At 42.5% G+C, this 7,623-nt stretch overlaps 1 pseudogene; it reads right to left on the bottom strand.

The window, feature by feature from the left end:
• Window positions 1-3,646: 3,646 nt before the first annotated feature.
• LOC128105816 (40S ribosomal protein S21-like) lies at window positions 3,647-6,860 on the bottom strand (annotated as a pseudogene).
• Between the last annotated feature and the right edge of the window lie 763 nt (window positions 6,861-7,623).

Here is a 7,623-nt window from a genome sequence, read left to right as displayed (position 1 = left end):
GACCTGGGTTAAGGCGGGGAGGGCGGGACCAAGGCGCCCTTCCGCTTTCCATCTCCGGTGGTTGCTAAGGGCGCTGGGACTCGAGGCAAGTGGTGAGAGTGAACCGCTCAGAGAAGTTGAGCCCGCTGCGAGATGGACAGCTGCAAGACTCGGATTGATAGTTGGGTTGTCGGGGTCGTGACGTAAGTCCTGCCAGCTCTCGCAACTGCAGCCGGGGACACGGGTCTCTTCCTCCTCGCGCTCGCAGACCCAGCTCTTCACGGTCTTCCCGGCTCTGTGACACCCGGAACCGGCTTTGCTGAGGACTTTGACTTGGGCAGAGATGTGTGCGCCTCAGTACAGAGACTGCACCCGCACGCCCGGCGCTTCTGCCAGCCTGGCTTGTTGTTGAAAAAAGTTTAAAAAGTTGATAGACTCTAGTCTGCAAGGAAGTTTTTCAGATTCTTGCACAGGTAAGGTTATTTTACCAAGCTGTCCCTGGATTCACACGCATACCACCACCACCACTAGCTATCCAAGTTTCAGGTCCAAAGATCCAGAGCTCAGGACCCGAGATTTAGATTAGTCACTGCTTTTTCCGTGAAGAATGAGTAACTTCTTTTGGTGTGTGTGCTTCTTGTTTCCTTTTCTTAAGGTTAGAAAAGCAGCTTGAGAACTTTTTAGAAACATTGTAAATGAATTATGTCAAAGAAAGATAGGCGGTTAAGAAGTCGTGGCTGTCTAGGAATGTAACTCGGTGGCAGAGTACTTGCCTAGCATGCTTAAACCCCTGGTTTGAACCCCAGTCTTGAGGAGGAGGTGCGTTCTAGATGTGGGCTGGGGAAGGAGTGGTCAGAGCACAAAATTTCAGGTAAGATTAATTCCTAGTGGAGATATGTTGTACAGCAGGGTGGCAAGTTTATATCTTATACTTGATTTTTTTTTTTTTTCTGCTTTGCTTTTTCGAGACAGAGATTCTTTGTATAACAGCCCTGACTGCCCTGGAACTCGCTCTGTAGACCAGGCTGGCCTCGAACTCGCAGAGATCTGCCTGCCTCTGCCTCCCAAGTGCTGGGATTAAAGGCATGCGCCACCACCGCCCGGCTTGAAATTTTCTAAGATAGATTTTAATCACTACCAAAAAAAGGTAGGAGGTAGTGAATGTTAAGTTAATCGTGATACTATACATATATCAAATCATCATTCTGGTGGCTGGAGAGATAGCTTAGCAGTTAAGAGCACCGTGTGCCCTTCCAGAAGATCCAAGTTTGGGTCTCAGCATCCATGTCAGGCTGCTCATAACCCATGTTTTATTCCGGCTCTAGGGGATTCACTGCCTTTCTTTTTCTGGCCTCTGCTGGTACCTGCACACCTCTCTCTCTCTCTCTCTCTCTCTCTCTCTCTCTCTCTCTCTCTCTCTCTCTCTCTCTCTCTCACACACACACACACACACACACACACACACACACACACACACACAAAAAAAAAATCTTTTTTAAAAACATCATTTTGGGTTGGGTGTGATGGTCCCTTTAATCCCAGCACTCAGGAGGCAGAGGCAGGAGGATCTCTGTGAGTTCAAGGCTAGCCTGGTTAAATTGTGAATTCCAGGCCAGCCAGGACTATGTAGAGAGACCCTGTCTCCAAAAAAAAAAAAAAAAAAAGTTTTTTAAACATCATTTTGTACATTGTAAATGTAAGCAACTGTGCTTGTCAGTTCTACCTTAATAAAAGAGAAGGCATAGGAGGAGGAAAGAAGTTGTGTAATGGGCTCTTTTGCCTGAAAGGGAAATCTCTAGTTTTGTTTGTTTTTAGTACAAGTACTCACTTTTAGCCCACGCTTGCCTAGAATTAACTGTGTAACTCAGGTTGTACTAGAACTCAAGGCAGTCTTCCTGGGATTACAGGTGTGTGATCCCAAATGCAGCTGCAGTTTATTGAGCATGTGCCGCTGGCCAAGTGCTTAAACTGCCTTGGCCATACTTAGAGTTCCTACTTGGTCGTGTGTTAGGTTCATAAGTCACCAAGGCATTTCAGCAGTAAGGGGAGTGTAGAAATGTCTGTTTGGGTTCTTAGTATCTGTATCCCCACCATTTATTTACTGGCCACATCCCCCCCTCCCCCAACCCCTGTGGGAATTTTAGTTTTGTAGTTCTAGCCAATCAGGTATTTGTCATTAATAAAACTGAGGAGAAATTCTAAAAAAAAGTCCTTGTAGGTCACTGAAAAGAGACTGCTAACCTTTTAGTTTTCTTGTCAGCTATCTGACAAGATTTTCTTTCAGCTTGTCAGTAGCTTTCTATTGGAAAATTGCTGGTTCTAAATTCCCCATACCTGCTGTTTAGAAATACTTTTAGTATAGAGAAAACGTGGGGATGAAAGACACTTACAGCCTCTCCTAATAGCCAATGCAGTGATAAATGTCTGTCTCACCTCTATAGACAGCAATACTGGGGGTTCACAGGTAGCTCATTGTGGGGAAAAGGGGAAAGCTTATTTTCTCTCAACCTCAGAGTACAGTGAGAGATCTTGTCTCAAAAAATAAAGTGGAGAGTAATAGAGGAAGGCACAGATGTCAGATGCTCTTAACTATTGGGCTACATGTGCTCACATACACACATAATCACATTTTTTTAAAAGACATTTCACAGAATGTCTTGCCTATGAATATTCAATAAATAACTCTTTCATTGACAGTGAAGCCAGGTGTCCCTCCCAGGAAAATAATAAAGGAACCAGAAGGCAGACTGAAAGACTCTTATTCTTCATAAGTAACAGAAAAAGTAATGATCAGTCTGAACCCTAGGTCCTGAGGCCTGGATCATCAGATCTGAAACTTGTATGGGGTGGTGGTATGTGTGTGAATTCAAGGAATGCCTGGCAAAATAACCTTAACCATGCAGAAGTTTGATTTATATTCTTACTTTCTTATAGGCTAAAACCTATCAACTTGGAGACCAGAAAAATGGGCCAGTGGTAAAAGGCACCAACCACCAATTCTGACAACCTGAGTTTGATCCCCAGGACCTACCAGGCTGAAGGAGAGAACCAACTCCTGCAAATTGTCTCTGATCTCCACACACACACTGCCTGGTTACTCTTTGTTGTCTACTTGACACAACCTAGAGTCGCCAGGGAAGAGGACCCTCCACTGAAGAATTGCCTAGATCAGACGGGCCTGTAGACATGTATGCAGACATTGTCCTGACTGCTGATTCATGTAGGCAGGCCCAACTTCCTTAGCTGTGTGCTCCTAGGCCGTGTGCGAGAGCTAGCTAAGCTCGAGCCTGTGAGTGACAAGCCAAGCCATTCCTCCATGCTTCTGCTTCTACTTCCCACTTAAGTTTCTGCCCCGACTTCTCTCAGTGATAGACTGTGACCTGGAAGTATAAGACAGACAGGCCCTTTTCTCCCCAAGTCGCTTTTGGTCAAAGTGTTTTAACACTACAACAGAGAGTGAGCTAGAACACATTCCATGGTTTGTGTCCACACACAGGCAAAATAAATAAAATATAATTTAAGTTAAAAAATAAATAAAAGCTACCAACTTTTCTCAACAGTAATCCAGGCAGGCTCAAGTGCCCAGCATTGCGGTTTAGACCCACTGAACTTTGCCCATCTCTGCCCCCAAAGAAGTCATTAGGAAGAACTTGGATTCTTTAAAAAAAAAAAAAAAAAAAAAAAAAAAAACTATAATTACCCAACTTGCAAGTCTATCTGACTATATGTAAACTAGAAATTTTTACTTCCTTTTGTTGTTGTTTTGTTTTTGAGACAAGGTTTCTCTGTGTAGCCCTGGCTGTCCCGGAATTGATTCTGTAGATCAGGGTACTGGAATTAAAGATGTGCACCACCACATCCTGAGAAATTTTTACTTTCAAATAGCTTCCGAAAAGTGCATTACTGTTCCAATAACTTTTGATAAAGACATACAGTAAAAAGGGAAATGTTTCTGAAACTTAACCTCAAACTTTGCATGGTTTTAACAAAAGCAGAGAATGGGCCCCTGGGCAGCTAATGGGAGGTTAGAGAGACTGCCTTTTAAAAGTAATTTTAAAACCTGGTGTCTTTTTTTTTTTTTTTTTTTTTTAAAGCCTGGTGTGGGTAGTCACCTGTAATCCCATCACTAGAAAAGCCAAGAAAGGAAGATCACTACAAGTTCAAGGCCAGCCTGCTATACATAGTGAGTTCTAGGCAAATCAGAACTGTATAATGAGACTCGGTATAAAAAAATCGAACAAAAAAATATCTAAAATTAGTTGAAAATAACATGTACATATGTACATAGCCTTTAAAAGAAATGAAACTGGGGCCAGAGGGATGGCTCCACATTAAGAGCACTGGCTGCTCTTCCTGAGGACCCAGGTTCAATTCCCAGCACCCACATGGCAGCTCACAACTGTAACTCCAGTTCCAGGGCATCGGACACTGTCATATCAATGCACATAAAATAAATTTAAATAAATTACTTAAAAAAATAAAACTCTGATATTTCCTACAACTTGGATGTTTATATTAAGGCTAGGGGTATGCATGCATAAGAGTAGGTAGACTTCCCATCAGCCAGCAGCTCCCAAATAACCACACAGAGACTTATTAATTATAAATACTTGGCCGATAGCTTAGACTTGTTTCTAACCAGCTCTTATAACTTAAAGTAACCCATTTCTATGAATTTACTTTCTGCCTCATGGCTTTATTAACTGTATTCCATTTTCCGTGTCTGGCTGGCTTTTCCCTGAATCTGGCACCTCTGCCCTCCTTCATCCCAGAGAGCTCTCTCCCTGTCGGCAAGTCCCACCTAACCTCTTCCTGCCTAGCTGTTGGACGTTTAGCTCTTTATTAAACCAATGAGAGCAGCACAGCTTCACAATGTATAAAATGATTATTCCACAACACATAAGGCCCCAGAGTTTGATCCCTAACACTGTGCAAAAGAGTTGGGAAGAGGTAAGAAAGAAGAAGTGCCGGGTGGTGGTGGTGGCGCACGCCTTTAAGCCCAGCACTCGGGAGGCAGAGGCAGGCGGATCTCTGTGAGTTCGAGGCCAGCCTGGGCTACAGAGTAAAGTTCCAGGACAGGCACAAAGCTACACAGAGAAACCCTGTCTCGAAAAAACCAAAAAAAAAAAAAAAAAATTGTAACTTTTGGCTGGAGAGATGGCTCAGAGGTTAAGAGCACTGACTGCTCTTCTAGAGGTCCTGAGTTCAATTCCCAGCAACCACATGGTGGCTCACAACCATCTGTAACAAGATCTGATGCCCTCTTCTGGCCTGCAGTCATACATGCTGTATACATAATAAATAAATTAAAAAAAAAAAAAAAAAAAGAAAGAAGAAGCGCTAAGTGTAGTAAGTGGGACCCAAAAGGCCAAATATGTGATTCTACTTATGTGAGATACCTAGGATAGTCAAGGTCACAGAAAGAATAGTGGTTACCAAGCGTAGGGAGGCAGAAATGAAGAGTCATGATTGAATGGGCAGGTTTTTTTCTAGAAGAAAAGTTGTAGAGAAAGACAGTGGTGACGGTAATCCAATAACATGGATGTACTTAGTGCCACTGACAGACACGTTTAAAGCTTGTTAGGTGGATAAATTCCATCTTATGTGCAGTTTAAAGTTAAAAAGGAAGGTGACTGAAATGTGAGTCTTTTGAGGATCAGTACTCCAAATACTACCCAATATGTCAGAGACTCTAGATAGATCTGTTGAGAAAAAACAAACAAGAGCTAATAAACACTCCAATGACATGGAAATTAATGTGTGTCTTGGAGAAATAGAAGGCTTTTGTTGTGCTGGGTTTGAAGATGCTGGTATCAAACCCAGGGCCCTGTGTATATATATTTTTGTTTTGTTTGTTTGTTTGTTTGTTTTTGAGACAGGTTTTTTTTCTGTGTGGCTTTGGAGCCTTTCCTGGAACTCACTCTGTAGCCCAGGCTGGCCTCAAACTCACAGAGATCCTCCTACTTCTGCCTCCTGAGTGCTGGGATTAAAGGTGTGCGCCACCACTGCCCAGTGACCCTGTGTATGTTAAGCATGTCCTCTACCAGCAAGCTACACACCTGACTTGAAGTGAAAAAGTACAGCATTTCATATTGCCAGTTTTAATTTTTAAAGTATTTTCTAAATAAAATGGACAGAAGTACAGAAGTTTGTTAGTGTCCTGGCTAGTTTTTTGTCAACTTGACACAAGGTAGGACTATCTGGGAAGAGGAAACTTTCACTTTTGTTTATGACGAATATTCCCTGATCTCTTCTGATCAAAAGTTCTTTGAGACAATTCCATCAGCCTTAGCCTTAGAATCAAATCATCTGACTCGCCCATTCTGAGAATGGCCCCATAGATAGCATAGGTTTTAAACTGGCCATTAAACTGACCTGTGACCCTGTCAACCCCGGCCACATTCATCTGGATGGATGTGTGGTCCTTGGCACTAAAGATGCGGTTGCTCACGGGCACGTACAGGTCGTCGAACTTGTCGGCACCGTTCTGCATGTCGAGGCGGTGGCTGCTCACTAGGCCAGTGAGATCGCAGAAAGGGGGCATTTTCTTGATTAATGATTGATACAGAAGGGCCCAGTCCACTATGAGCAGTGCTATCCCTGGTCAAGTGGTCCTGGGGTATATAAAAAAGCAACCGAGCAAGCCAATAAGCAGCACTTCACCATGATTTCTGCCTCAGTTCCTGCCTCCGGGTTCCTGCTTTGAGTTCCCACCCTGTGTTCCCTTCATAAAGGAAACCCTTTTCTTCCCAAGTTGCATTTGGTCATGGTGTTTTATAACACAGCACTGGAAACCTAACTAGGGCGGTTAGGAGCAACCTTTGTAAGTGAACTGCTGTGAGCTGAGTACTGTTGCTTGTTGGAGAAATGTCATTTAGATATAAAGTTCTATGTTCATCCACAGAATGAGAGCTCTTAAACATTTTAGTACTTTTTTTTTATTATTGTTTTTTGCAGACAGGGTTTCTCCGTATAGTTTTGGTTCCTGTCCTGGAACTCACTCTGTAGACCAGGCTGGCCTCGAACCCACAGAGATCCACCTGGCTCTTCCTCCCGAGTGCTGGTATTAAAGGCGTACGCCACCACTGCCCAGCACATTTTGGTACTTTTTTGGACATTTTTGCAAAGAAAGGAAAGGGGCCCCTTAATTGAATGTCCTCATAATTCTTTTATAGATATAGCACAAGATCCAAACTGTGTTACAATAAAGCATGATACTTTCCCAAGTATAGATTAGAAGCCTTGCCATCCCACTGGGAGTAAATGGTTTTTCTGAAGTTGATTGCTCAATAAATATTAGAGAAATAGAGTTATTTGTTAGTAACATAGGATTACTTGATGTCAGACATTCCTAGGCAAAATGCAGGAAATATGTGGGGAATTTTTAAAGTGATTTCAAATCAATTGAAGTCTCTTTGCTCTTCTTAAATATTATGTTCTGCAAATCCATCTGTCTACATTTATCTCTAGCAGCTACAATTTGTTATTTACATAAAAAGACATTTTAGATTTGGCTGCTTCCCTATATGAGATTTTTTTTAACCTCAATCATTTTGTAGGAATATTTAAAAATAACCATTCTTAATGCAAAGATATTGGGAGTTTCATCTAGCTTTGATTCTCGCAAGTGTCTCCGGAAATAGT

This window comes from Peromyscus californicus, unplaced genomic scaffold (assembly GCF_007827085.1).
Source record: "Peromyscus californicus insignis strain IS unplaced genomic scaffold, ASM782708v3 Scaffold_9__1_contigs__length_137607984, whole genome shotgun sequence".
In the NCBI taxonomy this organism is placed as follows: domain Eukaryota; kingdom Metazoa; phylum Chordata; class Mammalia; order Rodentia; family Cricetidae; genus Peromyscus; species Peromyscus californicus.
Note: the sequence above shows the minus strand (reverse complement) of the source record. Positions and strands in the feature narration are given on the sequence as shown.